Source organism: Alligator mississippiensis, chromosome 4, assembly GCF_030867095.1.
Source record: "Alligator mississippiensis isolate rAllMis1 chromosome 4, rAllMis1, whole genome shotgun sequence".
Classification (NCBI taxonomy): Eukaryota; Metazoa; Chordata; order Crocodylia; family Alligatoridae; genus Alligator; species Alligator mississippiensis.
Genome location: NC_081827.1, coordinates 48127859 through 48151813, shown reverse-complemented (window position 1 = coordinate 48151813; position 23955 = coordinate 48127859). Strand labels below are relative to the sequence as shown.

The 23955-nt window shown below is 42.0% G+C and overlaps 1 pseudogene; it reads right to left on the bottom strand.

Annotated features, from left to right (window-relative positions):
- The window catches only part of LOC102569302 (ankyrin repeat domain-containing protein 26-like), a 71369-nt pseudogene that overhangs the window by 25395 nt on the left and 22019 nt on the right, over positions 1-23955 (bottom strand).

Below are 23955 nucleotides of genomic sequence, written 5' to 3'. Positions count from 1 at the left end.
GACTATAACAGGAGCTGGAGCCTCTGGGCTCTCCCTTTCTCCTCCATCTGCTGCTTCGTGCCTCTGGCTCAAGGGGTGGAGTAGTCTGGCATGTGGCACAGGGAGCTGAAGGTTAGTCCAGGGCTGTGTGGTGGTGGGGAAATCACACCCATGTGGTGCAGTGGGGCAGGGGAGGTCACCTGGTGCAGCAGTGGGGGTGGAGGTAGGGTGGCCATGCATCCTGGTTTGGCTGGGACACTCCAGGATTCCACTGCAGGATTCCAGGACTCCAGGAGCAGCGGTGCCCCTGCCCGGCTGCCTGTGTGATGCACCATGCTACTCTGCCTCCCTGCTGGACTCCAGCCCAGAACTTACGACCAACTGGCCAGGACCAGGCTACAGTATCTTGGAGTGTCCCAGCCAAACCAGGATGCATGGACACCCTAGGTGGAAGGAGGAGTTGCATTTGTGGTGTAAGGCTTGTGGCCTGAGCAGCATGCGGCTCCCACTAGTACAGCTTCTGAGGGTTTAGAAATTAGACGGCCCTGGTCTAGGGGAATCCGACCAATTCAAGGAGAACCCTTCCCTAGGAAATGAACAATTGTGCTGGTTCACTACAGAAACCCTATTACCACATAGCACATACTGTTTAACTGTAGATATTTTATCTGAGGCTGACATATAGTTAATCAACTTTAAGCCATAAATTCAGTGAAACTAAATAACCTAAAATAATATTAAATCTACTTTACAAGTTTTTAAAAAAATATTTTCATGAAAGATACAGCTGATCTGCATACTAAATTGATTTAATATAACTGACCATATTGAAGTTAATGATAATTTTTAAACCTACTACCTATGATCCCTGACAGTACTGTGAACATTCACACAGCTGCAGAAGGCACTTGCTTTCTTAATGATTTAAGGGCTGGCAGCTGAAAAGTGGGGAAAGTGGGAAAATATACCTTCTGAGATTATTGTTACTATTTTCAGATCTTAACAGCGACAGCTGTTAAAAGGTAAATATGGACACTTACGAGTCTCTTATGTGGCTGCATTTAAGCCAGTCAGGATTTTTTCTTTTGTATGGCAGATAATTGGTTTTAATTACCATAATTCTTTTATGAAGAAAATGTTAAAATCTTAGAAAAGGTAAGCACTTCTTTCTAGGTAAGAAGTGACTAAAGTCAAGTCTGATAGCTATTTTTGAAGATCTCAATCTCATGTGCTGCTTTGATACCACATCATCTTGTGATGATACACAATGGAGAAATAGGGAAGGAAAAGGAAGTCATGTCCCAAAGCAGATTACTGGCAGAGCAGCAAGAAAGAACGTGTACATAGCATGAGCACAAAGATGTGCGCTGTTAGGAACTGTGAAGAGACTTATCATTGGTGTTTCCTGTATCCTTCCTGTATCTTATATACATATACAAACTACAACATTTAGTAAGTTATAAAATATCACTAACCTAAGTCTTCTATGTCTTTCCTTTCCCTGCTTACATCACTTTCTCTATTTCCATTTCCACTTTCTTTCCCTTCTGTGTCTCTCGTTTTCTGTTTCTTAAAAAAGGACACATAACTTTTACCCATTTTCCTTTAAACTGTAATGGTTTTTCTCTAAATGGAACATTGTTCCCTCTTCCTTTTGTTCTTCCTATAATTTTCTGTTCTCCATTTCCTTCCTCCTGCTTTTCATATTCTTCCATTCTTCCTTTTCTCTACCATATGAATCCTATTTCCACCTTCCTTTTTCTGCTGCATTTTTCCCTTTTTGTAGTCTTGGCCTCTCTTAATGTAATGCCTGCCTTTTTTCCAGCTGGCAGGGTGGTGATGCTGCATATTACTTGCAGTTCTTCAATTACAATCAGCACGCGTCCCCTATTTTGTCTGAAATGCATACTCATAATTATGTAAAGAATGTTGTCTCTCAACCTGCCACTGCTACTCATTAGTATCTGAAAAAGTAGGCGGTTGCCTACAAACTTGCATGCATCTCTGAACCAGTTAGCCAATATGATGCCACCCTGCCCTCACTTCAGATTAACATGCCGAACCTCCTTTGCGTTATTCATTAACTCACATCAATGAATTAATTCATATATCCTGTTGTCATTTTTTTAGGTAAACACATGTATTTAAAACAGTACTGATTTAAATGGAGTCTAATGTACCACTAGAGTAAGAATTTGTCATTGTACCGATAAAATATTTCTCATTCCAACCATTGGCGTAGGGCTGTGCGAAGCTTCAGTCCCTGATTTGATTCAGCGGAGATTCGGCCTCTTTTGCTGGCTGAATCTCTAAATCCAAATCAAATTAGGATACCCTTTAATCTCTCCAAATCAAATCAGAACCCTCCAAATCGATTCAGAGAGATTCAGAAAGATTTGGTGATTAGGACACAGACAGAGCTTTAAATGTTTTTTCTACATACCTCAAAGTACCAGGTGGCTCGTGAACGCTGCGATGCTGGGGTGCATGGAGTGTCCCACAGGAGCTCAGGGGGCTCCCCAGCACGCTCAGCAGCAGACCCGGAAGTGGACCAGAAGCACTTCTGGGTCCGCTGGGGAGAGCACGGGAGGGCCCCCATGCCCCCTGGCTCGGTGACTGGTGCCTCCTGGGTCTAGGGGGGCACCTAGGGTTCCCCCATGGCTGATCGCTGAGCCAGGGGGGAAATGGGAGGGGCCCCCGCATGCTCCCCGGTGAACTTGGAAGTGGACTGGAAGTAGTTTTGGTCAACTTCCGGGTTTGCTGCCAAGCATATGGGGGGCCCTCTCCATGCTCCTGTGGGACGCTTCATCCACCCAAGCATTGCAACATTCATGAGCCACACCTGGTACCTTGAGGTATGTAGAAAAAACATTTAAAGCTGTGTCTACGGCCGAATCACTGATTCTCTGAATCAGCATTGAATCTTCAGATTTGGATTCATCAGTATCGAATCGGGGGCAGTAATCCAAATCAATGCATTGAATCACTGTCCCTGATTTGGGCTGAATCTGAATTGAATAGGGCCCGTTTTGCACACCCCTACAATGGTGCAGTAGATGGGGGTGGGGGGAGGGAAGAAAAGGCAGACAGAAGGCAAGACTGAAGTGAGGACAAAGCCTAACTGAAAGAAGGAAACACAGAGGTATTTTATGAACAAAACTAGACTCAAATTATCTAAACATTATTATTTTGATGTTCCTGAGGTTGATAATATTAAGCTAACGCATTCTTCAAGTAGTGATGAACAGTTAGTTTTACCTTTAATTCTGCACTATACATATTTCAAAGGAAGAGGAAACCAGGCAATAATACATCTGATATGTATAAGATGCTACACTAAGTGAGCCCAAAGAGACAACTTAGAGGGGTTATTAAACCAAATATTTACTATGCATAGTATAAATCTCTCTTTAGTGGTATGCATTCTAAAGTTAAAAAATTCCATCATGCATCATTCTGTTTTTCAAGGTTCCCAAAATCCAGTATTCATGGGTCAAGCCACTTGTGCAACAGTAGTTTTATGAAGGTGCCATGAACTTTTTCTGCAGAATTTTTGCATTCTTCTTTTAAATTAAGGCTGATAGTTTTGGATGACTTCATAATCTTTTTATCTAACAAATGATCTCTGTACAGAAATGCTTAACATGACCCTGTGTTAGGAGTTTCCTACTATATATATCCTTTAGCGTGAGTGACTGGTGCTTCCTGAATCTGGGGGGGCACCCACAGAAGCCGCTGGCGGCAGTGGCCCTATCAGGGGGGGCACCAGCCCTACCAACAGTATCAGTGTTGGCCGTCAGGGGGGCACCAGCCCCTTCAGAAGGGGGGATGTGCACCCCCTACCAGTCTCCAATGCTCTTCAGACTCTTTTTTCCTTCTTTTTACATGTTAATTGCCGGATACTCTGTGGCTTGTGTGAATGCTTACCTGTAAATATGATATTATAACCCACGGTAAGTAGATGTACTAATTTATTTTTTCTCCCAAACAAATAATACATTTGTGTATTATTTTTTAAAATCATCATAGCATTTACAGAATTAGATTAAAAGTTCTGGAAACTTTTCACATTTGCAATTAACATCAATTAATAATACTAACTAAGACAGTCATGTTACAAAGTACTCTAAATAGAGTTAAGAATGACATTTGGAATTGCTCACCTTAGCCAAAGAAGCTTCCACTCTGTTTTTTGAAGATAATGAATTTCCAGTTGGATTTATGAAACTACTTCCAATGCCAAGACTTCTATTTAGTGCTAAGTTATTTCCAAGATTTCCAAGCTGAGCTGTATCTAGAACTGGACTTGCGGTAGGACTTCCATTTACCATGTTGCTGGCAATTAAAGACTTGCTCCTGTGGTGCTCATGGAGGAGTTTTGCATTGGCTTCTGCTAGCCTCTCATTAGCTCTGTGAAAAGTTAAGACGCATAGAAGTATTTTTTTGTTAATTCTTGCACCACCACAACTGAATTTTATTATCTGACCACTGTGGCAATCTATCTTGTAGGCGCATATATGGTTTCTATTACAATACTATCTGAGGACTTTTGAAGCATTTTTTCTCATAGAACTCTGGTGAGTTGGAATTACTATTATTCTTGTTTTACACACAGGCAAGGTGTGTAGTATAAAGACAATGCCTATGCCACAAACTTGCCATATCCTGCAGGGGGCCCCCACACATCACAATTTGCTTGTACCAGATCCCAAAATAAAAGCAGTGGCATGTTCAAGGGTTGTGTTGCCAGGCATGGTAAGTTTGTAGCCTAGACATAGCTAGAGTCACTTACCCAAGGTCCAACAAGAAGTCTCCCAGGAACAGGGTGGGAATTCATAGACAAGGCTTGAAGACACTTTTTGTGATTGTAAAATGCAGGCCACAAGACATTTCCAAAATAATTATTTTTCAACTAGAACCTGGCTGTTAGAAAAAACACAGATCCTGCATGTCCCAAGTCACTCTAACTTTTGGACAATACATCCTTTCAATGAAGGCTGCTCGTGGGAAGTGCTGGGAGATAAAATGCTTCTCATTACCTCACAGGATAAGCCTATTTATTAAAAACTCAACTTATACATTGAAATATGGATTTGGGCTTGTAATACAAGAAACACAATGTCTTTCTTACCCATGAACAAAGAAGAAATTACTACAGCCAGAAGACATGCTCACTGAAATTGAAAAAACATTACACTTTATAAAAATAAATGATATTTCTATTACATATAAACTATTAAATGAAGTTACCCCTTACTAACTGGAAAATGTATTTGCTTCTACAAATGGCCAGTCTTTATGCACATCATATTGAGTAGGTCCAGCTTTGAGGGGTTTTAGGAGATAAATGTAATAAAGGGGGAAAAAAGGAACAGTTTATCATTTGTTTTAAAATAAAGGTTTTGATTTACCTTTCCAATTTACTTGCTAGGCATTTTCTAATTTTTATTTCCTCCGCATACAGGTTTTTGTACCTTTCCAGTTCTGTCTGGGTGGACTCCTTTTGAAAAATGCTGTCTTGCTGGGTGTTTTTCATTCTACCAAGCTCAGATTCCAGATCTCTAATTCTGTGCTCCAGTTGGTTTCTTAGGGAAGCATTATTAGTTTCTCTTATTTGTTCTAACTTCTCTTGGGAGGCTGCCTGTGTCTAAAGCAAATAATATAATCCTAATAAATTGAAAGGCAAAGAGGAATTTTCCTCTTGGTCAGATTCTCACTCCCAACTTAAATACATCAATTTACTCAGCTAGGTAACTACTATCCCTTAGTGCCAACAATAATGCAGGGAAGAATCTGAAATCATTACACAAAAGAGTGACTTCAGCTTAGAAAGAAAATCCCTTATTAGGCCTTTATCAAATCTGGTATGCAAATGGCAGTGTAATTGCAGCTCCAACCCGTGCTAGTGCCAGAATTCCAATTAACTTATGATCTTATGCATATAACTAGCCAATTGCCCATCAAGAATGATGAGGTGGGGGGAGTAGGGAGCAGGCGGGGATGGAGCCCTGGCCCACCCATGGCCAGGCCAGCTCCCCCCCTCCCTGCCATAGTGGTGGGCGGAAGGGAGGAGTGGGCCCAGACCCGATGCGGGGCACGAGTGGGCCTGAAGGTGGGGAGAAGCCAGGCTGCCATTGCAGGGTGGGGAGCAGCTGGCCCGGGACAACTGGGCGGTGATGGGGGGATGGGAGGAGTGGGCTTGGGACTGATGAAGAGGAGCGGGGGTGGGAAGGAGTGGACCTGGGGCCAATGTGGGGGAGGAGGCTTGCTTCTCCTCATCCCCCGCAGCTGCCGTGTTGGGCTGGGCCAGGCGCACTCTGCTGTCCCCCCCCACACTGCTGTAGCAGGCCAGCTTTTCCCCCTGCTCAGGCTCACTCTCCCCCAATGTCAGGCCCAGGCCCAGTCCTCCCCTGGCCCTACTGTCACTGTCAATGCCATGTTGCATCTGCTTCTCCCCTGCCCGAGTCGGGTCCACTCAGGGATGGGAGGAGTGGGCTTGGGGCCAATGCGGGGGAGGGGTGTGTGGGAGGAGTGGGCCTGAGCCCAAGGGGGGGAGGAGGCCTGCTTCTTCCCTCCCCCAGCTGCTTCCATGGCTGTGTCTGTTCTGCCCCCCTGCCATGGCAGGCCGGCTTTTCCCCAACTCAGGTCGCATTTGGCCTGGACTCACTCCCCCGCCACATTACCTGCAGGGAGCAGGGTGTGGGGTTGGCCTCACCCCCCACTTCCATCCGCTTTGTTGCCGCCACCCCCAGGAAGCAGGGCGGGGGGTGGGGGGGTCGAGGCCAGTTGTGTCCCCTGTGCCCCCACCATCATGGCGGCAGGCTGCCTTCTGTCAGAATGCTTCTTCGCACTCTGATTGGCTGTTTGTCAGCCAATCAGAGCGCGAATAAAGCGATACAGGCAGACAGACAGGCAGACAGACAGACAGACTTAGCCTTTTATAATATTAGGCTACTTTCAGAAAATAAATAATTATTAGGAACTGAAAATGTTAGGGCTAAGTACAGACATTGAAGAAACCCAAGATGGAAGTGCTTTAAGTGTAGCACTTTATTCAAAGCGCTCTGGACTATGTCAGGACAGAACTGAACACACAGGTGTTATTTGGTGGGGGAAGCTTGGACCCTGATTGCACAGGCTGCAGCCAGCAGCCTGAGGGTGTTCCCACATACCTCCCAGGAGGCTGTGGGAGCAGCTGAGAACCTGGCCATCCCTGAGCAGCTGGGGGGTCCCTCTTCCCAGTCCCAACCCCCTGCCAACTGGCTGCTGTCATTGCTGTGGGGAAAGGGGTGTGTGTGCAGAAAATGGAGCCTCTCTGCCCTGTGGACCCAAGCAAGCTCCCAACCAAGACCTGTGCCCACAAGCTTTGGGGGGGTTGGGGGAGGTATTTTTGTGGTAGAGAGGCTCCAGTTCCCCAGGCTCCTGGCTGCAGCTGGGGAAACAGAGCCTCTTTGCCATGTGGATTCTCCCCTGCAGGCTTGCAGGCATGGGCCAGGTTTGCACAGCACAGAGGCTCCATTTCCCCAGCTGCAACCAGGAGCCTGGGGAAATGGATCCTCTCTCTTGCACAGATCTGGCCCATGTGGATGCTGGGATGGAGATCCTGGATTCCTTCCCCTGCATTCCTCCCTCCCCCCCCCCCACTGGGTTGCAGTGTACGGTAGGGCTGCAACATTTGTGAGTACAGAAAACCTCCTTCCACTCCCCTCCCCAGGCCAGATTGTGCATGGGGCTGGGATCAGAGGTTGTCACTGACTCAGATCAGTGACAGCTGAGGGGCCAGAGCCAACCTGGCACTCAGGCAGAGCACAGGAGCTCTGCCCAAGGCTAGAGTGCAGCCCTGTACAATGCCACATGGGATGGTGATAGCTAGGGATCTGGGTTTTCTGTTTGCTTTGGAAAAACATGGATTTTCCCCTTTAAAGGAGAAATACATGTGAAACATGGGTTTTCCAATGCAGACTGGCAGAGTTCCAGGGAGGGCTGAGGGGAACCAGAGGATGGTGATCAGGGTGGGGGCATGTGCATATGGTAGCTAGGCAGTGGTGGAGAGCAGCTCCTGCAGCTCCCTGCAGGTAAGTCTGGTGGGGGGGAAGGAATGGGCTGTGGATCAGGAGTGAGGGTCACTGGTAGGGCTGGGGGGCTGTGGTTTGGGAGTGAGGTGCACCACCATGGGCATGAGCAAGGGCAAGGCATCTGCATATCAGTACTGTTCAATGCCTCAAAGCAGAGGAGGCGGGGGCAGCTGCAGCTGGGCCTACATTCTGGTGAGCAAAGGGGGCAGGGGGAGCTCTGATTTTCCATGATAAAAAACCCAAAGTAAAACACCAAAATGTACAGGTATTTAGAGTTTATTTTACTATAATGATGGAGGCACTGGTAGGCTTCCAAACTGCTTTAAAATTGTAAATATATTAATAAGGCATTGTGTTCAACTGGTACCTACATATATAGTGACATTTCATTTTAATCATGGAAAAACACAGATTTGCGAAGGTTTAATCAGAGAATTTTCAATTTTTAAATGGAGAAAACCAGGATCCCAATCGCATTCTAAGTTAATCCTTGATGGGATTTGGCACAGATGTTTGATAAAACGCTCTAACAGAAAGCACTTTAATACCATCTAGAGTTAACTGAGAGTGCAATCCATCATTTTTTAAGCACTCTAAGAGCCATGAATGTTTGTTCAGTTGTGGATTTAGAGCACTTTCTGCCTGCTTAAAGTGAGATAGTTCTAACATCTGTACCAAGCCTTGAATAACAAATTTGGGAATATAATCATCTGCCATGTAAAGTTTGAGTAGCAATGACACTTAAAGCATGTATGCATCCCTTTGCATATACTCAGAAAGAATGTAAGAAACCCTATCCTCTTAAATGTCCCCTGATTTCTCTCTCCTTCTAGGAGCTGATGAATAAAACCCAAAAGAATAGGGGAGGAGGGAAGCTTATTTTGGTCTACAAAATAAATATAGGGCATGTCAACATGTTGCCCTATGGCAACATAGCAATGTGCTATGTTGCTGTACAGCACACTATGGTGACATAGCAATCACATGGGTCTACACATGATTGGCAGCTATGTCGCTGTAATGGCTCTAACCATGCGCTGTGCTTATGGCACAGTATGGGCAGTTACTGCCCAAAACGAAGCACTAAAGCATGGTGCCGTAGCGATGTTGCTGTACAGCAATGTGTAGACGTACCCACAGAGAACAAAAACGTTATTTGCTAAGGCTTTAAAATACTATTCCTCTTCATGGTAGAAAGGCTGGGACTCATTTCCATGGTAAAAAATAGAAGTGTGGGATGGCACTATAGGAAAGGAATCAAAGATTGTGCCCACATTTTCTTTTCTTTGTATTTTTTCCTTTTCATCTGTCTCCAGTTCCCCAATTACTATACTAGAAACATCTAAAATAATGTTTTCAGCTATAAAATGAATGTAAAATGAACACAAAGCTTATATGAAATACCAAGTAGTAACTATATTAACCTGCAAAAATAAATTGACTTCTCCTAGTTTTTCTCTCATTTCTTGTCTGGCTCGCTCTTCAATCTCTCTTTTATATTGTTCTATTTGATTGCGTTTCATCATATTCATTTCTACTTGGCATTTGAGGTTTGCAACTTCTTCCTCCAGCTGCCATTTATTCTTCTGCAGCTTTTCATGATTCTTACTTAGTATCTTCATAGAAGACAACTGTTCTTGCAGATCATGATTTGTGCGTTCTAACTGCATAGAATTTTTTGATTCTATCTCCAGCTGTTGGGATAGCTCCTCTACCTGCACACATTGAAAAAAAAAACAACTATCAAACTATCAAATGGAATTCAAAATCTTCTAAATTCTGTGGAAGTCAGTGAAAAATATCAATAATATATTTTTTTACAATCCAGAAGTTTTATATGGGAAATAAACAAAAACTAGTTTAAACGTTCTTTAAAAATACATCTTTTAGAAAATTTCTCATATGGTTACTTAAGACTCTAGAGGTGCTGCTGCCTAGGACTGGGTACTCAGCTGACCTGACAGGTGCTCAGTTTGAGAAGAGAAGAGGGTCTGGTCAATTTGACTCAGCCAGAAGCGCCTGCCTCATCCTGCGGCTATGGTAGAGTACAGCAGCAGAGCAGCCACAATGTTTTTTTCCTATCCTACTGCAGCTGCCTCTGTTCCCTGGGAAAATACTGTATTTACCATTATTCTCAGGGAAAGATTTTTTTTGTTCATTCTGCCTTTTAAAAATAAATAACTTATTTGGGGTGTGTTGTATATGAGAAAATACAGTAAATTCCATAGCCTATGGACCACCTTTTCTGCTGACTCAAGGATTGATTGTGGATTCCCTAACAGACAGATTGTATTGGAACACTAATATGTGAAAAGGCAAGGCTATAAAATGTAGTCTTGAATACAGCCACATTTATACAGCAAATAATTTACCATTGTATTAATATTATATTATTAATTCTGTTGTAAACAAATTAGCCATTCAGTATTCAGTACAGATAAAGCCATCCATGTGAAAAATATTTACCCATAATCCTTCTTTGAAAGCTGTACTTACAGTAAGTCTACATTTCTTATTTATCTTCTACTAGAGTTGCAGAGGCAATATATGGGGAGATTGTAGTATTATGTACCTTTCAGTCATACCTTTTCCTTAAAAGAAACTTCTGTTCACAATATATTAGTGGCTCAACAGAAGGACACATCAGCTACGTGAAAGTTTTCTTAAAAGTCAATAGCTATATGAACCAAGAGAGGTAGGTAACTGTGTTACTCTAAAGTCAGGAAGAAGGCAGGTTGAGGGTGCCAATCTACCCTGCCTTCTATAAGAACAAGATTATAATATAGCCACAGTTCTACAAGGGAGATAGAGTGTCAAATTTCAAGCAACAGAGCCTACCTTTGTTCTCAATCTACTAACTTCACTATCCATTTCAGAATATTTGTTCTTCAATTCTCCTTGGAAACTAAACTGTGACTCAGTTTCTGTAGTCTCATATTCTTTTAAATTCTTCTTATCTGTTTTTAGAAGTTTCTTGATTCTGAATAGCAAATACAATGGAAAGACAAATAAACTAATCCTCTCTATAATTGCTCTTTAGGTATTTAAATACTGTTATCAGATCCCCCCTCAATCTTCTCTTCTCCAAACTAGACAACACTAGTTCTTTCAGCCATTCCTTAAAAATTGTGCTTCCCAGGTCCCTAATAATTTTTGTTGCTTTCTGATGGACTTTCCCATCTGGTCATATTCTTCTTGAAATGTGGGGCCCAAAACTGCACACAATGCTCCAGGTAAGGCCTCACCAGGACTGAACAGAGAGGAAGAATTACTTTCTTTCATCTGCAAGAGACACTGCTGTTGATACAATCCACTATGGTGTTGGCCTTTTTGCAGGGAGAGCACACTGTTGGCTTACTTATGGTCTGCTGTAACTTGCAGGTCCTTCTCTGCAGTACTGTAGCCTAGTTAATTATTTCCCAGTCTGCATTTGTGCATTCAATTATTCAGCTCCAAAGGGAGGACTTTGTACTTGTCCCTAGTGAATTTCATTTGATTGAGTGCAGACTATTTCTCCAGTTTATCCAGGTAATTCTGGATCACAGCGCTAGCCTCCAGACTGTCTGCAACTCCATCCAACTTGGTTTCATTCATAAATTTGCTAAGAATGCACTCAGTCCCATAGTTCAGATCATTAATGAGGATATTAAACAATACTGGATGTCTGTATGCAGGTATAGAGAGTGAGGTGCTCTGTGCTTTCCTATCAGAGAGAGAACTGCATGGCACAATAGATCAGCCCAAAGCATTTTACACTATTCTGTAATTGGGCACTCTGCTGTATAAGTGGACATTTACTTGCATACTACACACCCCAGATAAATCACACACATTATTTTGGGAAGGCAGAATGAAGAAAAAAAGATTTTTCCCGAATCTTACTTCCCACAGACTGGGCTTTCCACCCTGGGCTGAATGCTGGCCACATGGAGGAGGGGCAGAGTCCATTCAGAGGCACTCACCTTCTCACTACAGCTTTACAGCTAAACACTCAACCTTTTCATAGCCACTGCCAAATTGCCAGGAGATTTTGGCTGCTCAAGGCTGAGAGGGTTAAACCTCTAATTTTGGACCTTCTGTGAGAGGGTGAGTGACACTGACAAGTGGATTTGATCAGTCTTCTATGTAGCAAAGAGCCCAGTAGAGCCATCTCCCAGCAGCCCTTCCAGCATCCCCATGCTTCCATTCCAGTATACAAATCAGTTTCCTCATTTAAGACATGTACCCGATTTTGGAGGGCTAATTGTCAGGCATGCTGTGCATGTGGTATATGAATAAATACAGTATAAAGATGTATCATTAAATAAGCAATTTTTAAGATTTAAGAGTTGAGCATTAACAGTTTGTACATGGTAATGTACAACTTTTTTTCAGTTAAAATGAAGCAAACTGGATCAAGTCAAATTTTAGTTCACTCTTAATACTTTTAAAAGTGATCAAGAACCCCTACTCATAATACTTTTTTTGCAGTTCACTGTTTCTTTTCATCTCTTGATCCAGCTGGGCTTCCACCGATTGTTTTAGCTCTACTAGCTTCTTCACCTTTTTCCTTTCACTTTCAAACTTTCAAAAAGAAAAATACATACATATTACTAGATATAATATAATTTAATGACAGTTGACATTTACCTTTTGTGGATAGAAGGGTGTGTCTACATATCGCCATATAGCAACATTGCTATGGCTCTGTGCTTTACTACTTCCTTTTGGAGAAGTAAACCACAGTGCAGTATGGGTGGTTACTGTGTCATGTGCGTGGTGCACAGTTAGATTTCACCACTATGGCGATATAGCTGCCAATAACATGTAGACCCATGTGATTGCTACATCTCTGTGCTACGCCATACGGCACCATGGCGCATCGCTATGATGCTGTAGGGTGACATGTAGACACGTCCTAAAGGGAGCAGAATCTTACATTCCTGACAAAGGTATTGGAACATAATTTAAAATTGTGGCGTTTTGTTTTAAGCTATGTTAAATATACATTCATGGGTAGGAGGGAGATATAGGTGATATTCAATGTTGTTAAAGTTATTAATTTCCTGTTTGTTTACTAATGACTGTTCTATTTTTTTTCTGTATTTTCTTAGCTCCAAGTGTTGTGGGATCTTTTATAAGCAAACATCTTTAGACAAGTTTTAGAGTCCCTTCAAAGCTCATAAATGCTGTTTCTAGCATGAGCATAACTTCTTTCACTACAAAGCAGCAACTGGAGGAAAAATGATTTGCGCCCCTTATGCCATTAACATCAAATTGGCATGGTTACCAAATTGGCATGGGATTGTTAAGAAAATGTGTAATACTCTAGTTGCAATCGAAATGAGCATTTTAATTGTGATTTTGATGTTTCAAGTACAAGAATATTGTGCATTCTGTGAAGTGAAACTTTACACAGAGAAACTTCATTAGTTTTATGGATTGAGATACAATACAGTCCTTTCTGTTTACGACAACATAATCTAACCTAATACAGGAAGCCAATTCTCTTAAATTATATTCTTAAAACAATCAGAATATTCTGTGACTTTCATTATTTGCAAAAGCAAACCAACTACAGATCTATTAGTTTGTCTAGCACTGGCATACCTTGGATTTAATCCCGTTTATTTCTTTATGGAAGTGCACTTTGTCTTTTTCTAAGTTGTTTTGATAACGTGTTTCAGCATCCAGTGAAGCTTCTGGTATTGATTGTTTTTTAAGAGCATCAGCAAGTTCTTGCTGCAGTTGTCTTACCATCCCCTAATGAAATATCTTCAGGTTAGTATTGAGAAAGGATACATAAATTAGTATGAAGAGGCTAGATCAGGATATAAAACCTGTGAGCTGAAATAAAACCCACAACTGACTTGTTTAGGAGTCCATTAAATGCTAAATGATTGTAACTGCTAGAGAGGCCCTGTAATAGCAGCAGACGACTTCACCCACTTTAGTCAATAAGAAGCAGCTGGACAACTGGTGCCAGCTTACGAAGACTGTAATTTCCTGAGAGGTTAAAATGAGCTAAACATTTTAGTCTTCCTAGGAAATTTACTGAATGCATCTTTGGGGTTTTTGGTATTAAGTTAAAAAAAATAGCACTTGAGAAAAATGTTTTCTAAACCAAACACCATATCATTAGTATATTCCCTGCTAAGACACATTGCAGGACTATTCAGTGTTCAGAAAAATGACCTTTTTGGTTTATTGCTGCCTTATATTTGCATTCTCTCAACAGTTCCTTTCTTTAGGTTTTCTCCCACATTATGGGTCACAGAAGGGGCAGTAATGTTTAAGCCCTTCTGAGCTACCTTTAGAAAAGTACATGCCACATAAAAATACCATTCTCAGGCTTCCCAAGAAATTTATTTTGAAGTAACATAGAACTTTCTGTACTGACAATCAGACTGGACAAAAGTGGCTACTCAGATTATTTTTAAAATCTTTTGAAGGAACTGATTATTGTGACAAGTTAACATGAAGTAACAACAACCACCACCACCACAACAACCAGAGAGACTCCAAGATAAAGTGACTGAAAATCTAGCTAGGGGTTAATTGTTCTGGGTCTTTTGAATTAGACCTGACAAATGGCCCATTAGGCAGCGCTTTCACATATTTGACATGCTCAAAATCTGGAATCATGATATAAGTAACAGAATGCAACTTCACAGTATTAATGCAGATTCCAAGTGGCACTACAACCTATGAAGTAAGCCCTCTGCCTACATAAGCTTATGCTATACATCTCTGTAAAGCACCTTTGTCTATGAAGGTGGAAATCTACCCCAACTACCACAACCTATGGCAGCAAGCTACTTAAGAATGGATGATTTTTTGGGCCCCTCCGCACATGCAGGCAAAGGCACAATGGAATCTAATGCATGATCCATACAATAATGCCTCCTGCCATAACACATGTATGGCAGGAGGTGCAATTGTGTGGGTTGTACATTAGATCCTATCACACCTTATTGCTATGCGCTTCTGCATGTGGGAGCCCCATCAGCTGACCCAGGCTCCCTGCTGCAGGTGGGCTTCAGACACCCCTGCAGCTGGAAGACTGTAGTTGTTGCAATTTCCCAGCCACAAGGAGGGCTCCTAGCACTCTGCAGCTGGGAGACAGCAGCAGCTGTGATCTCCCAGCCGTGGTTAACCCTATACACACTGCAGCTGGAAGCCCTGTCAGCCGGGAGCTCCCAGGCTCAGGAGTGCACATGGCCCCCACAGCTGGGAGCTCTGAACAGCTGGCAGAGCTCCCAGACATGGCCGCATGCACGTTCAATTAATAGCATGCATGCAGGGCGACCGCCCCGGGCCCCGTGCTTTGGGGGGCCCCATGGAGCTGGGCGGAGTGGCTATGGCCCCTTGTGCAGGCCCTGCCTAGTGCTGGTGACTCCTTGCTGCTGCCACTGCCACCAGCTTTGCATCTGTCTGCTCACCACCCCTCCCCTCCGCTGCCAGCTTCTTTGCATCTGGGTCCTGCACAGGCTGATTTTCCCTGCACCCCGCACCCTGCTATGGTCATCTCTGCATGCATGATACGAAGCAGTTACAAAGTTATTACACATATTTTCATGGGTGACTGGTGCCTCCTGAGTCCGGGGGAGCACCAGATCGCCAATGTGGGGAGGCCCCCCCAGGGCCGATCATTGATGGGGGGAACCCTGTGGCCGGTTGTAGATGGGGTGAGGGGTAGGAGGGGGCAGTGGCTGAGCACGGAACCACCAGTGGCTAAACTGGCAAAACTGGAGGTGCACTTCCATCAGCACTTCCGGTTTTGCAGCTGGTGCTTCCAGGGGGTGCATGGCCAATCTCAGGGGGTGCACGTGCACCCGCATGCACCCCCTACATGTTGCCAATGCATATTTTTGTTATAAATTTGTAGCTTATTCCTCTTTTTATTATGCCATTAATTGACTGAAAGTGTGGCTGGGTGACCATTTAAGGTGTGATTAAGTGGTTAATCATGCCTTAAGTGTACTGTGTAGATGGGGCTTTAGATTTTATATTACAAAAGGATAAGAAAAATGAGAAAATACTCCAAAGGGATATTGCCAATATCAAAATCACTGTTCTGCCAGAAAATTACAAACTATACCTAAAACTACTCTTGGTTGTATCCACTCAGCTCAATCCCTTATGTACTGTGCCTTGTGTTAAACCTCTTTTTTTCTTGCTCTGTTGCTTATACATATTCTTTAATACTCCTCTTTCTCACTTGTTTCCCCTGGATATCAAGGGGTCAAAGAAAACCCACAGAAAAAATCCTGGAGCAATGCACACTCGGCCAGCGCATGCTACTGAAAAGTGGAGCCAGCTTGGTCCAGCCTGGCCCACTGCCAGTCAGGTTCTACACAAAGGAACTGCTATGGCTGCAGCCCCAGGAGGCCCCCAGGACAGAAAAATAGACAGTATATTTCTGTGTAAATAAGTTAGCATCATTACTTTTCCCAATGAGTATAGTTCAAAACAAAGGAACTTGGTGAATAAAGTTCAAATATTTTTTTGAAATGTTTATACTTACCTCTCTTTCAACTTTCTCAGTTTCATATTTAAAGACTTGCTCTTTTAAATTATTGCATTTGGTGATTAACTTGTGATTTCTTTCTTCTATCATATGCACTTGTTTTTCTGTATCAGCTCTAAGCTTATTGGAAATATCATTAAATCTGTCTTGGATATCACTCACTACTTTCTCTTTGATGATCCCTTTACTTTGCATATCTTCCAGTTGCTGCCGGAATAAAAGGTTTTCACTTTGGAGCTGAGCCAATCGTTCTTGCATTGCTTCCTGTTTTACAATATATTTGTTTATCTGGTCCTTTTCCATTTGTTGAGCATGATCATGTTCCTTTGCCTGACACTGTGCCTGGTTTAGTTCCCTTTGAGTACTCTCTAAAAGGAAGGTTTTTTCTTTTAGAGTTTGCATTACTTGATGAAGTTCATTTTCTAAACTATTAATTTTGTTTTCAGCCTTATTAAGCTGTTGAGACAAGTTATTGTTGGTCTCTTGCAGATTTGAGAGGTCATGACTGAACTTGTCTTGTAAATGAAGCCACTCATCATGCTCTCTTTGCAACATCTGCTCAACATCGCTTTTTGATGCTTGACAACGTTCAAGTTCTTGAACAGCAGAGTTCAAACGAGAACGAAATGATTCAAGCTCTGTTTCTAGCCTATCTTTGTTTTCTTTCATCTGCTCTATTTTGGAGGTCAGCATTGTAGATTCTGTCTTTAATACATTCAGCTGTCCATTGTACTCAAAAACCGTTTGTGTTAGAGCTTCCTCATTTAGGTCTAGTTCATTTTTAAGACCTTCATTTTTTTCTTTCAAGGCCACATTTTCTTTCAAATATTTAGTTTCTTCCTCCTGGTGCCGAATTCTTATCTGATCAAGTTCCAGTCTTAGAATAGCAATTTCATTTTGCAGCATCTGATTTTTGTGTAACAAATCCTTTTCTCTGTCATGGTTGTCAGGTACCTAAGTAATTGAGAACACAAAACAAGGATGTACAGGATAAATAATGAATATATATTTAAAGCATAAAACATGAAAAAGCATTTTGATATTTTAATAACAAAGAATGACTTATGAAACAGCTTAGCTATAAACTACAATCTAATTTACCGAAAAGATTTTGAACTCATGCTATCTTCCAATAAATACATATTTCAGAACTATAAAATGTCACCCCAACCAAAGCAGTAAATCTCATTCCTGGCTTTTTTTAAAAACCAACAATTGAAGGATTTAAAACTTCCTTAAAAATATGCTTCATGGTTGCTATCCCCCTGGCAGAATCAGGAAAAAACTTGTATCTCCCATTTCTTTAGTTCTGTATTTCAATTTAATCTTATTTACTGTTTTTCTTTTCTTTAATTATTTCTATTTGGATATACTTTCCTTTTAATTTTGAATATTAAAAGTCTGAAAAATGTTAATTTTTTCTTCTGTTTCTTACCCCAAATTTGGAAGTTTTAGCATGTAACCTCTAGTCCTTCAGTCAGCATAACACTCTTACACACTTTCCACCTGAATATTTACTTAGGTTTTGCGTAGGGATATTTATCCATGGTACAGAGCATTTTGGGCTATCTGGCAAAGAATTCCTCAATTACCAGACTTTCAAATGATACAGTAATAGACCAGAACCTGTTTTTTCAGGATGAGTGTACATGTTATGTATTGTTAATAAGATTTGTCGCCTCTTGCATCAAAGGTAGTAGATACGTTTTGTTAATGAAACTGATTCTCATTCCCTTCATTTCCTTTTAGCTGTGTAGGTTAGCAAAGTCATCACTATCAGTTGGTCTTCCTTCACTAAATAGTCTAATTCAAAACAAGCATCATGAGCAGAAACCATGCCATCACTCAAAAATTATAATTTGTGCCAAACAGTTTTTTTTCCTGTGAGTCTGAAGGATACTTTGTATAATCTCATTAATAAATGATCAAAAGTTACCTTAAAAAAGGGAATTTTAGAAAGCTACTTTATTTTGTCTCAGTGTCTTCCATAACAAATTTGTTAAATTTAAAACCTTCTGCAAAAGGTGTGCACTTTCTGTTTTACACAGTGCTATCAATAAACCAAGGAATCATAAAATCATAGAAAATAAGGGTTGGAAGGGACCTCTGGAGGTCATCTAGTTCAACCGTCTGCTCCAAGCAAAATCATCCCCAACTAGATCATCCCAGTCAAGGCTTTGTCTAGCCAGGTCTTGAAAACCTCCAAGGATTAAGAGTCTACAACCTCTCTGGGTAACCTGTTCCAGTGTTTTGCTACCCTTCTAGTGAGAAAATTCTTCCTAATATCTACCTAAACTTCCCTTGTTGGAACTTTATACCATTGCTCCTTGTTCTGTCATCTGTCACCACTAAGAACAGTTTGGCTCCATACTGTTTTGAACCTCCCTTCAGGTAGTTGAAGGCTGATATTAAATCCCCTCTCAGTCTCCTCTTGTCCAATCTAAATAAGCCTAGTTCCCTCAGCTTCTCCTCATAAGTCATGTGCCCCAGATCCCAAACCATTTTTGTTGCCCTCCACTGGATTCTTTCCAATTTGTCCACATCTTTTTTGTAGTGGGTGGCCCAAAACTGAACACAGTACTCCAGATGTGGCCTCACCAGCACTGAATAGAATAGAACAATTACTTCTCTTGACCTGATGGCAACTTACTTACTAGTGCAGCCCAATATATCATTAGCCTTCTTGGCAGCAAAGGCACAATGTTGGCTCATATTCAGCCTACTGTCCATTGTAGCCCTCAGATTTTTTTCTGCAGAGCTGCTGCCCAGGCAGTTAGCCCCCAGCCTGTACTGCTGCAAGGGATGTTCCATCCTAAGTGCTTGACTTTGCACTTGTCCTTATTGAACCTAATGTGATTTTTGGCCCAATCCTCCAATTTGTCTAGGTCACTCTGAATCCTAGCCCTACTCTCCAGCATATCTACTACTGCCCCTAGCTGGTGTCAACTGCAAGCTTGCTGAGGGTACACTCTATGCCATCTTCCAGGTCACTGATGAAGATATTGAACAAAACTGGCCCCAGGACTGACCCCTGGGGAATTCCACTTGATACCAGCTGCCAACTAGACATTTAGACATTGATTACAATTCTCTGAGCCTGATGCTCCAGCCAGTTTTCTATCCATGTTAAAGTCCATTCATCCAGCCTATACTTCCTCAGCTTGCCTGTGATACTGTTGTGGGAGACTGTATCAAAAGCCTTGCTAAAATCAAGTTATACCACATCCTGGCTAGAGACAGACATTAAAAAAGCCTGAGCCTGTATTGATTCAACCTTTGTAGGTTAGTCTAACCTGGCTCGGCTAAATCACTTCGTAACTGTACAGACATTCCTTCTGGACTGAAAAAATACTGACACATGCCTGTAGTGGCTCAGGCTAGAAGCCAGGGGGCACTAGAGCAGCCCTTCCTTCCCTTCCACAGGGCAGAGCTGAGGGGGGCATGGCCAGGCCCTGGCAAGATCTATGATTGCTGGATGGGTCCCCCCCTTGATAACAGAGCATTTATCAGCTCTGTTATCAGCATGTAGCACCCCATCACAAAACAAAGCCTTGCTCATTACTTCAAGTTCTTCTTAAACAGCTTTTTCCAAAGGAAGGAATGCAGGGACGTTACCAGATGAGCTCCAGAAAGCCCTAAGTGGACACTGTCCTGTCTGCCTTACACAGAATTAGCTAGCATTCCACATGCTGGCTAGGGTCCATGTTTTGGGAGAGAGGAGGAAGGGATCTCTGCTTAAGCAGTGAGTGGGGAGAGGGAGGGGAAGCCAGCAGACCTTGCTGTGCCTGCAAATCTCTGCTGGAACTGCAGCCAAGGAGCAGAGAGGAGGGGCCAGGTCTGCTGTGGAGCAGACAGCTCTGCCCAGCCCAGAGAGCATGTTGGGATGCTGGGGAAGTCTGGTTTATCTTAAACCAGCAAGGGGTCTGGGACGGACATTTCATAATCTGCTTTAACCCAAATCAATTAACTCTGATACTACATTCATCCAGGTTTATCTCAAACTGCTTTCAGCCATTTTCAAACTGTTTTATGTGCATTGAATGTCTGTTCAGTTACAGGTATAAACCAGTTTCTGATCACTTAAACCAGTTTATGCATAATGTCTGTCTCTAGCCCCACTGGTTTCCCTGCATCCACAGAGCCAGTCACCTCATCATAGAAGGCAATCAGGTTGGTCAGGCATGACTTGCCGTTGGTGAATCCATGCTGATTGTTCCTAATCACTCAGTGTGTGCAAAATGGGCCATATTCAATTTGGATTTGGATTCAGCTTGAATTGGGGACAGTGATTTGATTAATTGATTGAGATCACTGTCCCCAATTCAATTCGGCCAAATCTGAATCTGAAGATTTGATGCTGATTTGGAGAATCAGCAATTCGATCATAGACACAGCTTTAAATGTTTTTTCTGCATACTTTGAGGTACCATGCATGGCTCATGAACGTTGTGATGTTGGGGTGGATAGAGCATCCCACAGGAGTGTGGGGGGTGGGGGACGTGTGCTTGTCAGCAAACCTGGAAGTAGACCAGAAGTACTTCTGGTCCACTTCTGGGTCCGCCACCAAGCACATGGGGGGCCCCCCTGCAGCCTCCCAGCTCGGCAATCAGCCACAGGGGGACCCCAGGTATCCCCCCAGACCCAGGAGGTACCAGTTCCTGAGCCGGGGGTGCCCCCCCATTGCGCTGCCCAGTGGACCTAGAAGTGGACCGGAAGTGCTTCTGGTCCACTTCTGGGTCTGCTGCCAAGTACGCTGGAGAGCTCCCCATGCTCCTGTGGGATGCTTCATCTGCCCCACCATCACAGCATTCACGAGCCACCTGGTACCTTGAGGTATGTAGAAAAAACATTTAAAGCTGTGTCTATATCCGAATCGCTGAATCTCTCCGAATCAATTTGGAGGGTTCCAATTCAATTCAGAGAGATTAAGGGGTTCGATCTGGATTCGGATCCAAAGATTTGGCCACTGAATCAGGCCAAATCTCTGCCAAATTGAATCAGGGACCGAAGCTTTGCACAGCCCTACTAATCACCTTCTTCTCCTCCAAGTACTTAAAAATGGATTCCTTGAGGACCTGCTTCATGATTTTTCCAGGAAATAGCAGCAGAAATTTCAAATAATATGTCCATAATACTTGTCAGAAAAGAAGCCAGATCAATATTTCAGTTTAATTTGCTCTTCACTGTCAACAAGTTGAAAGCAATTAGAACAACAGAAAATATTTTGTTTTTAAAATAATTTTCAAGTAGAAAACTGAAGAATTTGATGAGAAAATGTCACCTATGTTTCAAAATAAGTACACTTTATTATGTTCTAGAGAGTAGTATCTATCAAATCCTTGATTGTAAAGCTGGGAGTGAAAAGAAAAAAAAAAGGGTTTGCAAACATATTTCATATTTATAAACAAAATACTCTGGAAAATATTTTGTCATTTAAAGTCAATGCCATGAGCAAAAAATCCCAAACAAACCAAGCCAAAAAGCAAACAAACCCCAAACCCAAACCCAAACTAAACCAACTCCTTCCCCCTCCCCACCCAACCCTTCTGTTTACTCTCATTATAAATATAGACCTGAGGAAGAATGTCTTGAATTAAAAAATCTGTCTAACTCTATCTCAACTACGTAACTGGTCCAATAAAAGATATCACCTTAAGAAACCTTGCTTCTCACATAATTTCTGGATCATCACAGCTACAATATCACTCTTACCTAGTATAAATATAGCGTAATTTTACTTGAAGTGAACAGAAAACCACTTACTTCTGAACTCTTAGCTATCATTATTCTTGTTCCTTTTTCCATTTCCTTCTGCCTCCGAAGGTGGTTATTTAAAATACCTTCTTGAAGAGCTCTGGCACTCTTTTCTTGAGAGAGCTGTTTTTGTGTTTCACTGTGCTCTTCTTTGATCTAAATCAAAAACATTTTATACACTTCAATTTTGGAAAAATGAATCAGATAATTTCCCTTAGCATCCCTTCTCACTAGTATAAAACAGGTTCTGCATATTTGCATAAGCAAAAGTTTTTTGGTATTTTTCTTCTATATACATGTTCCATAAAAAAAATATACCTTGCAATTATAGGATTAAATAATCTTTTGTATGGTCTATTTTAATGGCAAAGTTATACTACAAACACATCTGTGTTTCTAATGCATCTTCAAAAGAAAAATCACAGTTTAAGTAAATATAGGTTGAAACTTAAAAACCATTTTTCAAAACTGTGAGCACAAACTCTTGAATACAACTGAGAATGTACACATAATTGCAATTTCATAGTCCTGATTCAGGCACAGCTGAAATATATCACTATAGTATTTTGTATAGGTGAATTTAATTAAGGTATTAACCTTGGCAATGTGGAACACCTTGACTTCAATGGAATGTAAAGTTTAGCACATTAGTTAAGCTGTGATTAACAGGAATTGAGTTCAAGAACATGCTTAAGGTAAATCCATGAGCTTTGCTGAATCAGGGCTTATACACTTGTATTGATTAAATCCAAGACTGGGTTAATTTTTTTCCCCTGTAATTTCTAAGGAAGGGTCAGATTTGATTCACCAACCTTGCCAGTAATTTATAACAACAGCAAGACCACACAAGTAAATTCTTCAAAAATACTTAGATTCCACTGATTTTGCTATATCAAGCACAGACATATTAGCCATGCTAATCTGTTTTGAAGAGATGCAGTTTTAAGACTGCTTAAAAAGCATTTCAGGTGCAATGGCCTTCAGAAGTTTATCATACAAATTCTGAAGCAATAGGTTCAAGTTCTAAAGACTAATTTATTTAGTATGGGGCAGTAGTGGAAGGACAACCAAACTATTTTATTTTGAACCATTTTCTTGGGTATGCCAATGCTTCTGCTGGGACCAAAGCCCAATTCCATTGAAGTCAAGGTGTTCTCTAGCTCCTGGTTAGAAAGTCTTGCCCTCCAGTCAGGGTCAGACTAATTGCCATATTTGGGGTCAGAAAGGAATTTTACCCCATGGTCAGATTAGTACAGGTTGTGAGGGTTTTTCTCTTTCTGTGTAGCGGTGGGGCATGACCCTCAACCTGGGATCTCTTGAGCATATATTGAGAAAATTTCATAGAAGCAGGACATTGGCTGCTGTGGTTCCCCTGCTTTACTTGTGGCAGGTTAGGGTATCAGGTCTGTGTTGTGTCAGGGTTGACTGTAGTCTTACGTAGAGTTTAGAATATGGATTGTGTAAGATGGTTTGGATAGTGATGATACTACCTCAGGTAGGGGGTTGGATAAGGTGACCTATGGAGGTCACTTCCAGCCCTACTTCTCTATGACTTTATGACATATTAGTACCATCCACCTTTGAATCAAACAGGCTAAAGCAGTTTGGACTAACTCAGTATTGGCTCCTACTTTAAAC